The sequence below is a fragment of the Castanea sativa genome, chromosome 3, assembly GCF_040712315.1.
Source record: "Castanea sativa cultivar Marrone di Chiusa Pesio chromosome 3, ASM4071231v1".
In the NCBI taxonomy this organism is placed as follows: domain Eukaryota; kingdom Viridiplantae; phylum Streptophyta; class Magnoliopsida; order Fagales; family Fagaceae; genus Castanea; species Castanea sativa.
Window position 1 is genome coordinate 6,574,739 of NC_134015.1, and position 17,991 is coordinate 6,592,729.

The 17,991-nt window shown below is 34.1% G+C and overlaps 1 pseudogene; it reads right to left on the reverse strand.

Annotated features, from left to right (window-relative positions):
- Window positions 1-8,088: 8,088 nt before the first annotated feature.
- LOC142627664 (F-box/kelch-repeat protein At3g06240-like) lies at window positions 8,089-10,189 on the reverse strand (annotated as a pseudogene).
- Window positions 10,190-17,991: the final 7,802 nt, after the last annotated feature.

A 17,991-nucleotide genomic window follows, 5' to 3' on the forward strand; every position in this document is an offset into this window, starting at 1 on the left:
ATGTTGAATTGGCGAAGCTCAATTGCCCACTGAATCATCCTTCTTGCAGCCTCGAGTTTGTTCTTTATGGGTTGGTCCTTCATCACTAGGATGGAATTCACCTAGAAGTCAAGGCACAGCTTTCGTGAGGCTACAATTTAGGCGAATGTTATCTTTTCGATCTGTGGGTATTTTGCTTTAGCTCTTTGGAAGGCTTGACTAATATAGTAGACTAGGAGTTGCGTTCCATCTTCCTCCCAAATCAAGACTGCACTCACGGCTGTAGCTGACACTGCCAAGTATAAATACAGATCTTCTCCCTCTTTGGACGGGCTCAAGAGGGGTGGGTTGCTCAGATAGTGTTTGAGCTCCTAGAAGGCTTTTTCGCACTCTTTCATCCAAGTGATAGCGTCTTCAAGAAGGGCAGGCACTTATCCATTACTTTAGAGACAAACTTGTTGAGTGCTGCCATTCTTCCTATGAGCTTCTAGACTTCCTTTACAGTCTTGGGTGATGTCATCTCTAGGATGGCTCACACCTTCTCTGGGTTTACTTCTATCTCTCTCTAAGACACCATGAACCCTAAGAACTTCCCTAAGGCTACCCCAAAGGCACACTTGATGGGGTTTAACCTTATCTAATACTGCCTAAGAGTAGTAAATGTCTCTTGGAGGTCGTCCAAGTGAGTAGACTCTTCCTTGCTCTTGACGAGCATGTCATCCATGTATACTTCCATGTTTCTTCCGAGTTTGCTGAACATCTTTTTTACTAACCTCTGGTAGGTTGCTCTTACGTTGTTTAGTCCGAAGGGCATTACGTTGTAGCAGTAGAGCCTTGGCTTGTAATAAAGCCAGTCTTCTCTTGGTCTTCTTTTGCCATCATTATCTGATTGTATCCCGAGAATGCGTCCATGAATCTAAGGAGTTTGTGTCTTGTTGTGGAATCCACTAGCTGATCTATCCTCGGCAAGGGGAAGCTACCATTTGGGTAGGCCTTGTTCAGGTTCGTGAAGTCTACGCACATCCTCCATTTTCCGTTTGCCTTCTTTACAAGGACGACGTTGACCAGCCAGTCCAGGTGATAAACTTCACGAATGAAGTCCGCCGCAAGCAGTTTATTCACTTCGTCCATGATTACCTAGTTTTATTCTGGAGCAAAGACCCATTGTCTCTACTGGACAGGCTTTTTCTCGAGATCAATATTTAGCTTGTGTTGGATGGTCTCTGTGGATATGTTTGACATATCCTCGTGGCTCCATGTGAAGACATCTAGGTTCTCCTTGAGGAAATGGATTAATTTCTTCTTCATCTCTATACTCAGGGTCGTCCCTACCCTTGTAGTCTTCTTTGGCTCTTCGCTTACCAGCTCCATAATTCTAGGGCTTCCACCTTCTCTTCCTCTTTCTCCTCTATCATCCACGTATGGTTTTCCTTTGTAGCTAACACTCTTGGTAGCATTCCTTAGCTAACACTTGGTCTCCTTTTACCTCGCTTACACCATTTTCTGTTGAGAATTTTACCTTCAGGCAATAAGTGGATATGGCCGCCTTCCAACAATTGAGTGTAGGCCTCCCAATGATCACGTTGTATGAAGAAGGACAGTCTATCACTAGGAAGTCTGTCGTGGGTAAAATCCCACTAGGACTATCAATGTCACTATGCCTTTGGGATACACTCTATCCCCATTGAATCTGACGAGAGGGGACTCGAAGGGTCGCAATCTGCCTAGATCCAACTTCAACTGTTGAAAAGTGAAGAGGTAGATAATATATGTAGAGCTACCATTGTCCACAAGAATTCTCCTGGTGTTGAACCCTTCTATCATAAGCATTATAACTAGGGGGTCGTCATGCGACTGCTTCACTCCTCTGGCGTCTTCTTCCGAGAAAAGGATATCCCTGTCCATTCGTCTCTGCTTCAAGGGTGATATCTTGTGGACGCTGTTCACCTGCCTCTGTTGTGACTTCTTAAGGGATTTGAACGACCCTCCTTTGGATGACCCTCCTATGATTGTCTTTATCTCCCAGATTGCATTCTATGGACGATGAGATGTGTGGTCCTCATCCTTCGGAGAGGCTTCATGCTTGTCCTTGTTATTATCTCTAGATCTGTTGGAATCTCCTTTCTTGACATATTTCTGCAACTTCCTTTTCCAGATGAGTTCCTCTATTTGCTCCTTTAGGTCTCTGCAATCTTCTGTGTAGTAGTCGTGATTCTTGTGGAAACAGTAATATTTCTTCTTGTCACGAACTTTAGGTGACGAGTGCAATGGCCTTGGCCATTTGAGGTAATGCTCATCTTTAATCTGCGCTAAAATTTTATCAATAGACATAACTAAAGGAGTGAATTTTATCGTCCAAGGGGTTTTATCATCTTTCCATTTGTTCCTGTCATTATTTTGACGATCTGTCCCTCCCTTTTTTTGTCCTTTCCAGTCATCATCCTTTCTTTCCCTCTTATTGGACTTCTCTACATCTTCTATTGCTACGATGTCATCTTTGGTGTTCATGTACTTCTACGCCTTCAGGAGCATCTTTGCCATCATTGTAGGGGGATTCTTCATGAGTGAGATCACAAACTCCCTGGACTTCAAACTAGCCTTAAAGGTTGTTAGTTGTACTTTGCCATCCGCTTCGTCCACCTCTAAAGTTTCTCGAGTGAAACGCTTCACTATGACCTTAGGGTTTCCTTATCTCCTTGTCTAATGGTAAGCAGATGGTCTGCTCGCCTTCTAGGGTGTTGTCCCCCAACGAAGTGGCACAAGAAGGAATTGCCCAACTGTTCAAAGTTGTCGATGGACGACGTTGGTAACTTCGTGAACCACTCCCTCGTAGCTCCTTTGAGGGTGGTGGGGAAAGAACGGGGGCTGTTGAAGACCTAGAGCTGTCTTGAAAGTGTTGAGGTGATCCAGATGGTCTTTCAGTTCTTCGAAGGGCTCGAGTTGAGGTAGGTGAAACTTCAACGGCATTTGGCATTTCAAGAAAGCCATATTGAAGGGTGAATTCGCCCTCTTGACCATCCTATCTAGGCTCCAATCTATTTTTTTCCTTAATTGTGCTCCTCAATTCATCAATCTCTTTTCTCATTTCCTTGAGAAGGTTTGAGCTTGGTCCTTCTAGAGTGATGGGCCTTCGACGGTCATTCCTTCTTTGACTATTTCCATCGTCATCTTGGTTGGTCCCAAACCGATTTTCCTCTTGCTGCAGTCGTAGCCTCATCTCTTGGTTCTGTCTGGTAAGCTCCTTCACATTGGCTATGAGTTTCTAGATTTGCAGAGCTAATGCTACGAATCTTGGGAAGGGTTAGACTCCATCTGGACTCATAAGTTGAATGGAACTACGCTTTAAAATCTAAGTACGAAAATGTTGTTCCTACAAACGGCACCAAACTGATGATGTGGAAGTCGTCAGTCAAGTAGGTTCATCCAGATGAGGCAGCAACCTTGTCCTTATACCTGCAATTGTCAAGTAGGTGGTCACTAGTGCGGTACCTGCCACAGAGTCTCTGATGATAAAGTCAATGTATAGAAGCTTTTAAGAAAGTATGAGAGCTTTAGAATATCAGAGCTACTATGTATTAGTATATTTAGGGTATGTGTATGTACCTTGTCTGGTTTTGAAGGGTGTTTATATATTGTACTCTTTATTGTGGCTTTAGTGCTTCTTTTGTAACGCCTCTGGGTTCATTAATGTGGGTCTTGATGAGCCTCCAACAGTTTGATAGCTAGTTGGTAACTATCCAAGGTATTGAATCCTCTATTAATGGCTTGTCTTCCTTCGTCCATGACGTGGCCAGATAGAAGGAGGTATCTGATGAGATCGTCTGGGCAAGAAGGTTCATTGGTCCTATTAGTTAAGTCCCCCAGATTTTAATATTTAATTTATATTTCAAAATGTTAATTGAAAAAAAAAAAAAAAAACCTAAATTATTTTTTTAATAAAAAAATCCAACGCGTGACTTGACCCTTATCTTAGGAACAAAAAACAAACCCAACCTGCCAAAATCTCTTACTCAATAACTAAGATCAAAGAAAGAGAAAGTGATTGAGAGATCAAAGAAAGTGAGCGAGAGATCATGAGAGAGAGGTGGTGTTTTGGCTAATACTCGGTGGCTCCAGTTCAATCAAAGAGTAGACCAAAATATTAGCAAAACGATAAAGTACTAAGTACCCTACATTGCCCACAGCAAGCAACTCATAGTGAGATCAATAGACCCAAACTTTAGGATTGGATTTTTACTGAAGGAGAATGTTACTATGCAGTCTCTCCAAACAAAAATTTTAGAACTTTACGACGTGCTTCTAAATAGCACCAAGGTTCTCTTTAAGTTATTCTTTATAGTGATGAAATTATGATAAAGATCGTGTTCAAGTTGAAGGCCCTGTAATCTATTTGCAGTGCATCTAAATTGATGTTGATATGGGTAAGAACCAAGAGATTTTGTGTGAGAAGTCTGAGATTGAAGTGGATTTGATGTTGATATATGGGTTAGGGATTTTGGTGTGTGGGGTTTGTATTTTTGGTCATTAGATGAGGGTCACAGGGCACAAGTTTGGGGGGTTTTTTTTTTCCCTTCAATTTACGTTTCTTTAATTAAGAAATAAATAAATATTAAATATTTAAATCAGGCAGAAACAACATGGTTTTGGGGACTTAATGGTAGCAGTAAATGGCACCCTAACGGAGTATTAAGTTGAAGAGTTTTGAAACGTAAGAGACTGAAATGAACAAATGCAAATTTAGAGGATTGAAATGAAAAATTATGAAACTTAAAGGGTTAGTTTTATATTTTTGCTTTTTCTTTTTAATGGAAGAATCCTGCAAATTTTATTAAGGTATGCTAGCCAAATCAACTAAAATTATAGCTTGAATGTGTGGTGGAACTTAACATTCTCCATCCTCACCAAAAAATAATTAATATGTGAGCAACAAAATTCACTTGGCTCCTAGTATGGGAAAAAATAACTTTATCAAAGGATCTTGACATCAGTTTCGTTTCGTCGATGAGATGACCAAAGGAACCAAGACAAATATCTTCACATATCAAAGACTTGAAGATTACTTCATAATCTCCTTCTATAATAATGAAAAAGGTGGTGGAGTGGGTGTGTTTCAAACACTAAGAGCCTGTTTATTTGATATTCAAATAAATGAAATTGATGCTGACCTCAACCGATTTAATGAGCTTCCGTCTATGAAAGGAAATACAACTAATGCTCTTAATGAGTATTTTGATTCAGCCCAAAAACAGAATGCTCATCATAATACCAGGAGCACGTGCAAGCCAGTTGAGTCAACCATCATGGAATTTACTCACACAGCCCTGAAAATTTCAACTTCACAATACACACGCAACCCAACTCTCATGAGCATCAAAAGAAATCGGAAAAAACAAACACGAACTAGAGGTACGGGTAGTAAGATTGTGAGTAAACTCTTGGGTGTGAAGAGAGGTCGTATTGATCATTTGGAGTTACCGGAAAAGCGAAGAATGGTTTCAAAAGAAGCTGAAAGCTAATCAAATTTAATGGTGGAGGCTGTGCATCAGCCTCGCCAATCACCATGAGTTGCCTAGTGAGGAACTGTCGTGGGTTTGGGAACCCATGTACAGAGAGAGCTTGCAGATTTGGTGTGGGCAAAAGATCCTTCTGTTGTGTTTTTCGCCAAAACATGAGCAGATAAAGCTAGGCTAAAAAATGTGTTAAAGGGCACAAATTATATCGATACAATGTTTCAAGAAGAAGATAGGGTAGGGATTGGAGTGATCATCCGAGATTGCCAAGGAAAGGGCTTGGCACACATGGTCGGAATCATCCCTCTCCCCCTAACTATCATGGAGCTTGAAACTTTGGCTACATCGAAGGCCTTACAGTTTGATGCTGATCTGAGTTTGAAAGATGTCATCCCAAAGGGAGGTTCAGAGATTGCTATAAACGCTTTGAATGCAGATTCGCACTCTTTGGAATCCTTTGGTTTACTTAGTTGAGATGTTAAATGTTTTGCAAGTTTATTTCTTTGTATTAGGTTTTCACATGTTCGTAGAGAAGGAAATAGTGTAGCTCACAACTTAGCTCGACATGCACGACATGTCACTGGTTTTCAAGTGTGGATGGAAGATGTCCCGTCGTACACCATTGCTACTTATCAGGCAAATTTGCCTACTATTTAATAAAATTCAATGTCTTGTTTCTCAAAAAAAAAAAAAAATAGAGGAAGATGATTTTCTTTCATTGAAGGTAACATAAATAAGTATTTTCAAGATGCACTGGATATAGAAGACCTTGCAAACTAACCAAGTTTTAGAAACAATTTCACAAACACAAAGAAAGCAAGAAACAAAAAATAAATATATCCACACTAGTTAGGAAGTTTTAGTAAACCCATGAATTTATAAAAAAAAAATTTATTGGGTTATTAATTAATAACCCAATAATTTTTTTTTAAGATATCTTAATTAAACCCAAAAAGAAAAAAGAAAAAAAAAATGTAGTCAAATATATATTGAATGCACCAATTTGGCTCTAGGAAGCAAAGAATGAAGAAAAGTGAGTTGTTCCTGAAAATCAACCTCAGAACTTTTATCGGTGGAGAGCATATCGATATATCATAGTTATATATTATCCTTTCTTTACATATAGGTTGTATATTGTAGCAAGGAGTCGTTCTGGCAATAGTCAATATATATTATGGTAGGCAATTCTTTTCTAGTTAGTACACAACTCACATACCTATGTAGCAAAATTGAAATTGCGAACCATATGTTATATATTATTGTATTTATATAAATAAAACAATTTATAATATAAAAAAAAACATAAGCTTATTATTATTATTTTTGAAGTAATGCATGGTATCATATAATTTATTAATATATTTGGTATATAAATTGTTTTTATAATTAATAATGTTTCATTCTTGACCAACAAGATGCGTGTGGCCCAATGGTTTGTGTGCTAAGATGTTATCTTACCTAGTTAGAGTAGGTCCTAGTCTTGCCAGCAGCATATTCTCATTAAATTTTACCAAAATACTAAAATGATTGAACCATGAAATATAAAACCAGCCCAAGGGCCGGTTCCCAATTAACCCAGTTGGATCTTTTGGCTCAGTCTAAGTTTCAAAACACTACACAGTCCTAGTTTATATAGGAATGTTTATAGTAAAAAATTTTAATTTATGTTTTGTTGTGATTTTATTATTTTTTTGGTAATTATGACGCAGAGTTCTTAAGTTCATACTCAAAAAATTATTTTTGAAAAAGAGCATTTCAATTCTTATGTGTTGATTTTCAAGCCACATGCTCATATCTTTATATCTTATATATGGGAAAGATTATGTGGATTCTTACAAAATTCAACCATGGATTGATGAACATTATCAAAACAAAATTGTTGAACTTTCCCATGCATAGTATAGGTTAGCGACTAATTATACAAATAAGGAGACTGTCTCTTTCAAACTATATATGTTTAGGTGGAATTTTTTATAATCTTAAAATTGTAATTAAAGTGTTTTGTTATCCATCTTGAGCAAGTAATATTATTAGGAAAAAAATAAGATTGTACACTGTCAAGATTTTATGATCTAACATATTGGCCGTCCCCTCATTCTGAGTGTATATTGCGTTGTTTTTGTGCTTGGAAAGCAGAAAGATTATTACATTGTGTGAGAAACCATCCTAATACTCCTTAGTTAAAAAAGAAAGGAGACGATTTTACCAAAATTAATGTCTCTTTTTTAAAATAATAGTAAAATTTTTAGGCACTTATGAATGTTATCAATAAATTCTAAATTGAACTTAATCACTATTTTTTAAATTGGCAAGCACGTGCATGGCAGGTGCGTCTCAAACTAGTAAGGATATAAAATATCAAGAAACCTTCAAATTTTAGCAGAAAATATGGTAAAAAAAAAAATCATTGCATGGTAGTCGACAGTCGACACATATTTTAGATAATTGCAACCTCTTTAAAGAATAAAACAGAACAATAATCTGACCTACGAGGCAACAAGCCTACGGGATTGGAGTAGGCAGATTAGGCATATTACAATGGAAACTAAACTAACTTTAAGAGAAGATGAGTGATAATAGATGAGTCTTGAACCTTTTTTTATGAGTTGTCCTGGTCCTCATAGTCATTTTCTCCTTTGATAGAAATCATTTGCAACGATTTCGGTTCACCAATTTGAAGATTAGTCATTTCTTGGGTAGAGAGGTTATACAAGAGTAATTTCCCATCATTATTTTCCAAAAACATGCTATCATTCTTCAAAAATCCTAATGGTTTTTCATTTCCCATAAGAGGTCCAACAGTGAATAGCTTAGTCCATGACTCCCTAACACCAAATTCTAGCAACGACCATATATGAAAAAAACTCTCCGACCATTCTATATCTTCTATAAAAATAACTTGAGAAACCAATTCATTTAACAAGAAAAACCTTCTTTGACTATAATGGAGATACCCAATGGCACTATTATCTGGTAGAGTTGTTATTAGAAATAACTCACTGCTCAAATCAAATGATAAAATGCACTGATTGTATTTATCACTATGAAGTGCCCACCATGAAAGCATCCCTTTCGTGCATATCCTATTAACAAGATAGTTTAAAATATTACCCGGCAGCACGCATAAATGAACCTTTCTCCATGACATAGAATCTAGGCTGCGGTCACAGGACCACCCTGACCAGAAAAGAAAAAAAATTTATTTTGTATAAATTTTAAAATTTATGATTTTTTTATCTTTTAAAAAAATTGTGATCACTCTAAATTATTTTAGGCCCAATAAATTTGGTTGTAAACTAAGATTACAACTTTATTCAATATTTTTTTCTTAAATGTGAATTTTAACAAATCCACTATTTAATTACGTTTTCTTCTTATGTTTTTTATACTTGCAAAATTTTAAAAAAATTAAAGATCAATAACTATGTTTTCAATAAAATATTTAAATTTCGAGTTTTGATAGTCTAAATTATACATAAAAAAATAGTTTATGAATCGAATAGTAAATAACATCCGATTAGTATGAAATTTGGCATATGTTTTAAAAACATAGAGAACATGTAATTTAACAGTTAGATTTTTAAAATATGTAGTAATATTAATTTGTTCAGTGAAAGTTGTAGCCTTAGGCTACAATTAAGTTTGTTGCCAAACTTTGTCCTTGAACTTTGGCACCCTTAACAATATATTAGATCCTTACAAATAAAAAGAAAAACTCTAAGAAAAATTTCATTTAACTAAACTTTTGAAAAGATGTAGCTTGTAACATTGATAATGAGATTATCATATAACAATTTCAAACTAAAAAAAATCCGTAGAAGGAAATTATAAGATTTTATATGTTTGCATGTGTATATATTTATTTTTTATTTTGTCAATATATGAAACTCTCTTTTTATTCGATTTTGTATAGTTTAAGTTTTTTAATGATCACACTCAAAAAAATTTCTGAAGCTGTCATTGATGAGTACTAAAAAAATATACCTCAGCAACACTAATTTTATTTTTTCTTTCATAAAGGGTAATTCAAGATGCCCAATGATGAAAAATAGTTCCGTTGGGCTGTGCTTTTGTTTTCTCGTTTTTAGCCTCCATTTCTACTGCCACACTCACCATCATCAATAAGCTGCTGCTGCTTCTTCTTCTTTATTGTTATTATTATTAATTCAAGATGGTCATAGCTTTCTAAGATCATGACCACCTTGTAGTCAGTAGATTTGATGTCGAAACCAAAGCCAACTTTGCCTTGTGGATAGGATATTTGGGACTGTGGAACAACTTTGGTTTCTCTTGTTGCTGGGTTCCACAGAATAATATTCAAGGAGCCATGAACACGCAAACAAACAAGACCGTTGGATGAGCCAACGATATCAAACGTTTCCGTCTTATCAATACCAAAATACGATGAAGGAACAGCTTCTGTCGAAGATATTTCAAGAGTTTCATATGGTTATGCAAGCTTGGAGAAAACATAATTATGGGAAGTTTTCTCACGCCGGAGAAGAAGGAAACCGACATTAATATTCTTGTTAGAGGTGGTCTGGTTGTGGAGAAGATGTTTAGTGATGAAGTTTTGGCCACTAATCAGAACATGCCATGATTTACAGACACACTTGAATAGCAATAGTGACATCACTGGCAGCCATAGCAAAATTTGTATCACCAAGTCTTCAGGCAATTTCTTCATTAGTTGTCAACATTGTGTTTCTTCTTTTCCTTGGTTACAAAGAGAAAAAAGAAAAGAAAAAAACAATAATCAATAAACACAGAGATGAGAAATTGTGTGTTATTGGGGGATCAAGTTTACTGTTTAGATTTTAGAAAAATTGGAGAATATCTATTTATTTATTTATTTATTTTATAATTTGATAGTTAAAGGGGACGAATTTTTATGGTAAATGTCTCCTTTGATAGCTGGGGATGGGTTTAAATATTAGCCTCATGTGAACCCTGTTTCAAAGAGCAACGATCACTAAAGAAAATCAACCACAAGAAAGAAAAGAAAAAAGAAAAAAGAAAAAAGAAAAAGAGAATGAGATTGGATCAATGTTTATGGGGATTATGAGATGATGAAGGGTTCTTTGTGCGGATGAGTCAATGGGTAAGAGGGCATTGACTATCTTTGACTTTTGGTTAACGTAAGGTTGACCAAGAGCATTTTGGTCAATTTGACCTAAAAAGGCATTTTAAGTTCTGTGATGCTCAAATGTGTTAAACCACATCAATCTATATGTTCCCACGGTCCTTCAGTGAAAAATTAATATTTTTGAAATTTTTGGGGTCTGGCACGGAAATAAAAGGTGGACAAAATACGATACCTACAACTCCATTTACACCTGATAGGTCAAAAACGTGTTGACCCATTGTGATGGATTAATTGATTAATTAACCAAGTTTAATTGATTAATCAATTTAACATGCAAACGCGTGGTTGCACAAACAAATCACCAAACAACTAAATGCAAGGGAAATTAAATTTGACATGATGATTTATTTACGAATGGGGAAAACTTTCAAAGCAAAAACCCCACCGAGTGATTTTAAGGTCATCACTCTCGAGAATCCATTATTATCAAAACAAACAATTACAAGTAAAGGAATCTCAATACCTTATATCAATCTACAGTTGAATAAATATCTCTCTAAACAATCAGAACCCAACAAAGATTAAGTAAAAGCAAACCAACCCAAAAAGATCCTCATATTTGCTATATACAGATAATTTCTCATTAAAGATGGCTAATATATCTAAAAACACACAAATACAAAGATAAACAATGAGAACCCAACAAAAAAAAAAAAAAAAAAACAAATTGTAAACAAAGGTCTTTTGTTTCTCTATCTTCTTGTTTACTAGTTAGTAGATGGTGGGGCATAATATTAGAAAATTCAACTTAAGAAATTAGCATTAGTTTAAATAAAGTGGAATCGAAATTTCAGTTTAAATACAAACTTAAAATTTTTTAAATAAAATTCAACTATCTAGGTGGATTAGAGAGAAGGCATGGATATGTGTTTTGCTTATTAAATTTGAAACTATGATTGATACTATTATTGTTTGAATATCATACTTGAGCATGATTGTATTGATTAGAAATTAAATGATAAACATGAAAACCTAACTATAGAACTTGAGAGTTTCGACATGAATACAGGCATAACAAATAAAACTGTTACATTTAAAAATATATATAAAAATAGACAACAACCATCATGAGACATATAGGGCAGGGGTTGAGACATAGAGGTTGCTCCTTTATAGATTTATTTTTCAATAGAATTTGTAAGCAAACTAATAGCAAATTTGATATCAAGTTGTAAGCCCATACCTTGCGTAGAAACTTCATGCATTTTTTGGTTCGTTTCTTCATCCACATGTTCTATAGAAGCTCCTTCCTTTTGTTCTCTTGGAACACATGCGCAAATTTGATTTTCACCTTGCCATTTCAACTGTCAAGGTGTAAAATAAAAACAAGTATATAAGCACAACGACAAGTACAAAACAAGTTGATATGAATGAAACATAATGCTGGACACATTACATAACATAACAAAAAAGAAACAAAAACAAAAACAAAAGTAGAAAGATGTAATATGAATGAAATATAATGCTGCATGTAGCTAATTATTATTAACAACAACAATACTTGTAACAAGAAAAGAAGAAGAAGAAGAAGAAGAGGGAAACAACAACAAAAATAGCCCTCCACTAATAATTCATTCTTCTATTAGAGTTTTGATAAAGAAAATAGCAGTTTTGGTTTTGGAAGAACAGTTTATGGAGCAATCAACTTTATAATCTTTATTTTGAGACATGTAAATAAATTATAAAAAACCACCATTGAACCACTATTTTTACAAAGAATTTAGGTAACAGACTGATTAGTATAATATCCCTTCAACCAAGCTAATCAAATTCAAAACCCAAATCTCATTTTAGTCCTTTACGATAAATCCAATAAAATGTAATAAAAATTAAATAAACTATCAAACACCAACATTTTTTTGTAAAGAAAATATATAGTGAAACAAATAGTTCAAGGACTATGAGGAATTGGTTGCCTGGTTGAAGCTAAAGAAAGTGAAGAAAAGGAAATGCAAAGAAATGATGGTGAAAATCAGACTTTTGAACCGAGCTAATCTCCCTCTAATTTTCCTTTCCTTTCTACCATTTTCTCATGAACCAAACACAAACCAAGACCAAAAAAAAAAAAAAATCAATTTCAAGCTCTCCATTTTCCTTTATTTTCCACTACATTGTCAGCAATGAAACACAAACCAAGACATTAATAATGCATTTGGACACATCTAACAACTCAAACCAAAAATGGAGAAAAACCCTAATTACAGCGATACCCATAATCAAATGTAAAATTTTCATTAACAAACCAACGCACATTTGAAAATCACAAACCAACGTAGAGATAAAAAAAAAAAAAAAAAACAGAAAGATTGTTCGAGACAACTTATAGAGAGAGCATTTGGTTTTTGGAAGTGAAATGAGGTGGCGGCGACGAGATGGATTAGGGTTGCTAGGTGGCCACTGAGTTGATGTCATTTGGTGGTGGTGGTGGTGGGGTTGTTGTGAAGGCGGCGGCGGAGGTGGGATTTTGGGTCTATGATTTAGAGATTGAGAGAGAGAGTGAGAGAAAGAGAGAGAGAGAGAGAGAGAGAGAGAGAGCTAGAGTTTAAAAGATAAATAGTGTTTGAGCTGGGTGTTTGGCTCTCTAAAGAGTTTGAAAGAGATACAGTGAATAGTGTTTTTGGGACACTGAAGAGTTGGAGAGATAGAGTGAAATGAGATAGAGAGATATAGTGCTTTTGGCAAAAATGAAAAGGCGCTAAAAATGAAAAGCCAAAAAAAATAGTGGGAAGATTTGGGGAGAGACGAGGAGTTAGAAGGTCTATAGCGCCGCAAAAGGAGTCCCTATTGCGGTGGTCATACAAACGCCGCTACAGATTGCGTATTGCGGTGTTTTTCTCTACTACTGCTATAGCATCTGCGCAAAATGATATATTTATTGTGCCCGGTTTTTGGAGTGCCGCTATATCTAATTTACCGCTGCTAAAACATATATATTGTGGTGGTTTTATGTCCCGCTACTGTAGGACACCGCAAAATATTATACCTATAACGGCAGTACTAAAAAACGCCGCAATATGCGACATATAGCAGCGGTTTTTGAACCCGCAGCAAAAAAACCACCGCAATAGTCCAATTTTTTTGTAGTGAGAGTTACACCAATGTCAAACACAATGAAATATTCTTTCTATGATACATGTTCCTTAAATTAATGTCTTGTCCTAAATACAACATCTCTAGATAACTGCTAAGATTTTGGGGGAGGGGATCAATATACTAACATCTACCAGAAGGCAGTGGCTCGTATTACCATGTCAATGAAAATGAAGATTGGTGTCAAATTATCAATGAATAGTGTCATAAGGCACACAAAAAGACCATTGAAATAGAGGAAAATGTTGTCTTTCTTTATTTTATGGTAACGCAAATGAGTAAGTATATTCAAGATGCTCTAGATATAGATATTTCCTTCCTTCATTATTAAGATACTAGTGTTTAACCCGCGCAATGTGTGGGATCATTTTATGTAATAAAAAACAATCAACATAAAAATACATTAAAATTCATCATGTGTGTAACCCGCGCAATGCGCGGGGTCATTTGTAATCTCATAAGTAGAAGAGAAATTTAACAACCACAATCAAAATCGATTGAAATTAAATACTCTTTGCTCCCCCAAATAAGTCTTAGAAATATTTCTAATTTCCTGTAACTTGCAATTTGGTGAATATGTTTTAAAATGAAGAGAACCACATGATGAAATTACGTTGATCAATTTTATTACTCAAAATTGCATGCAAACCTTCAATGTAAGCCCTCAGAGGTCCACTATAAAGTGGAGAAAAATAAAATAGAGGACATTAAGACTACAACACACAACACTACGTTAAAAAATCTTATCATATAAATATTTCACATCATACTTGGTGAATGTTACAATTTTAATATGATAATTTATAAACGAAATATTACAGTTGCAGTAATTTAGTAGAACATTCAGTTTACTCTTCTAAAGAAAATAAAAATAACAATACAATGAAATACACAAAGACTTGTACAGTAAGGTAGTATATACATTAGAGTTCAGTTTTTTTTCTTTTTTGCTGCATTTTGCTTAGCACTTTTTTGACGTTTTTGAAGCATTTGGACCGGCATTCTTTCAGGTCTTTCAACAGATGTTTCTCCTATTTTTGTTTTTGGACTGGCTATGTACTTGTCCTTCCTTGATTTTTTTACAATTTCCTGTATTGTGTCTTGCAATAATTTGCATTTTTATGTATCAGTTAGATTTATATAGTAAATTATGAGTAAACTAATGTTTGAATCATATAGTAAGTAATTATGCTTTAATTACCTGATGCTCTTCAACTTTACATGAGTCATTTTGCTTATGTGAAATTTCTATCTCCAAAATCTTCGAAACTGTGTAATTTTCTTTTCCATACTTCAAATTATATTCATCAAGATGCAGTTGGAACAAATATTCGTTGCCAATTATTTTTTGAATTTCTTTTGGTATTGTATTCCCATCTAATTTGAAAATCTGGTTGAAAAAAGTTTCATACAATTAGCAATATGTATATGGTGCGTGGATATATATATATATATATATATATATATGTGTGTGTGTGTGTGTGTGTGTGTGTGTACAACATTGGTAAAAATGTATTAAAACTTCAGTTTTCAGATAATAAAGATATGGGGCTGATATTTATATATGAAATTACCTCTTCTTGCATCTCTGCAAGTTCTTTTGCAGTTTTAGATATAATTCTTTCAGCTCCTTTGTCAAACAATATGAATGTGGTTGAACCGGTCTCATCTTGTACTTGGACTTGAATTCTATAGCTGTTTGAAATAGAAAGTTGTTAGTAGAATATTATATATATTTTATGTGTGTTTGAGAATTTATAAAGTTGTTAGTAGAATAATTACCTTGGAACTGCAAATTTTGGCTGATTTTTACAACGTTCACACCATAGAACTCCTTTGACTTGTTTCACTTTCGTCTTGCATATAAGACATGCAACATAATACCATCCATATTTGTTGTTGATATTAATGATTTTGGCATTGCATGTTACTAGTAAGTCCTATAATACAAAGTTTAGTCAGTTTATAAAATTATATCTTATTATAAAACATATAAATAGTTACTAATTATGATAAATTCATAATGTGAGAGTATAGTTGATACCTTTGTGTTTGAATTCCATTCCAAGTCCTTTATTTCAGCCACTGTTTTTTTATTATGTAAGGCAAATTCTTCATCTTGTGGTTTAGGTAGTTCCTTTGGCAGTATATCTTTAACGGTTATGTCCATTGTGGTGTATCTAACAAAAAATTAGGTATAATTCATTTAAAAATAAACAGAACAGTTTCTATATGTATATATATGAAAGCAAACTGAAATAAACATTTCTTTCTTAAAGATACCTGCTGGTTTTTTTTTTTTTTAAACTTGTATAGCATCTATTTTATACAATTTTGTGCTAATATCATTTAAGGAATATTGCTAAGTAGGTACACTGTTGAAAAGAGAAAGTGTAATAATAGTTACTTGTTTCTAATTTCTGCAACTTCTGGAATGTCTAAATTGACGTACAACTTTGTTGCAAAAGTGGATGATAGCTGATACTCACCTACAAAAAAGTTATAAAATTTATAAGCATTATAGATACATAAATATTATGTATTTAATAAATGAGTTAATCAATTGTTACCTCTGAAAGATTTCACAATAGTTGAAGTGACTATTTCAATGAATGGTCCTTTATTTGTTTTGTAAAAATCATCATCTATTTGTTGTGTAGTATTTCCCCACAAAGTTGTTCGAATTGATTTGCTCCTGAATTTGTATATATGTAAATTTGATTTATTTAAAAATTATAACATATGAGTTTGAAAAGATGTTTATATATCTTACTCTTCTAACAACAGTTGAATGTTTCTCATCTTTGTTGGACGCCCTCTTATTTTGATCTCCTCAATGGCTCCAATGTAGTCCAATATGCCAATCACATCTGGTAAGAACACTTTTTTTTTTAAAGTAAGAATCAGTATTAACATATGAATTTCATTATTTTTTAGTTCTGTAAAAGTAGATGCTTGGCTTGTAAAACAATTAAAATTACCAGTCAAGTAAGTATTGTCATAGCAACGGGAAGTTATTGTTCCATAATCAGCAAATTCAAATTGGGATTGAGGAATTGAATGATCAAATCCGTTGAATTTTGAGACCGAAGTTGTAGAATTGAAAAGTATTTTGAGTTGGTTATGTACTAGACGATAGTTCCCTTTATTTTCTTCAACTAAGAAATTTGTAATTGTATATATGCTGCCTTCATTTAGTTGTGGACGAAAACTTTAAGCAAGATTCTTTCTGATGCTTGCATGTATCAATGTTCCCTATGAATATTTCAAATGAATTATTCCTTAATCAATAGGAGCAGTATATAACAACCATTTTACATTGACTGGTTGCAAGTTTTAATAAAGTAATATTATTCTATAATCAATAGGAGCAGTAAATAACAATCAATTTACATTATCTGGTTTCAAGTTTTAATAAAATAATATTAGTACAATTTATTCTAAAAGGGAATCAATTATGAATTTACCTCTTTGTCAACCAATATCATATCAAGGCTGATCAGATCATGGTTGTTTGCTATATTAATTGCATCCCACATTCGTAAAACTCTAACTTTCAATTTTGAATTATCTTTGTCCCTTGATATCTGTTTCAAAGTTGTGTACTCCATACTTATCTTAAAAATCTGTAAAACAAAAACAATATTTAATCAATACAAAAATCAAACAAAAAGATTTTAAGAATTTGAAAAACTAACTGGAAAAATAGAGAAAAAGATATTCAAACCTAATACTTATTAAGTAATGCAGCAAAACAGAATTTAATATACAGTAAATAATTCTAGGGAAACCATAATTTTAGTTTAAGAAAAATGGGAAAGAAAAATGAAATCCTAACAAAAATCTTTTAAATGGAAATAAAAGATGGAAAATGAATTGTGAACAGTTATAAACAATTGGGAAGGGTAATTGAATAGGAAAAAATCATGCTCACCTTCTTAATAGTCTATTGTTGCAGAGAACTGTTCTGAATAGTTTTCTGTTGCAGTGAAGGAATGGCGGTTGAAACAATTGAGGAAGAGATTCTCTATTTGTGTGTGTGTGTGTGTGTGTGTGTGTGTGTGTGTGTGTTTGTGTGTTTGTCCGAATGAATGTACTGTTTGAAGATTTTATGTTGTGATTCGTCACTTGAAGAAGTACACTACTTGAGTTGATTCATCAATTTTGGACTTGATTAATTTATTCCAACGGGCCGGCCCATTAATTTACTTGAGTAAAAAAAAGCCTATCATGCAATCAATGACATTTTTTTCTTAAAAGTGAGGC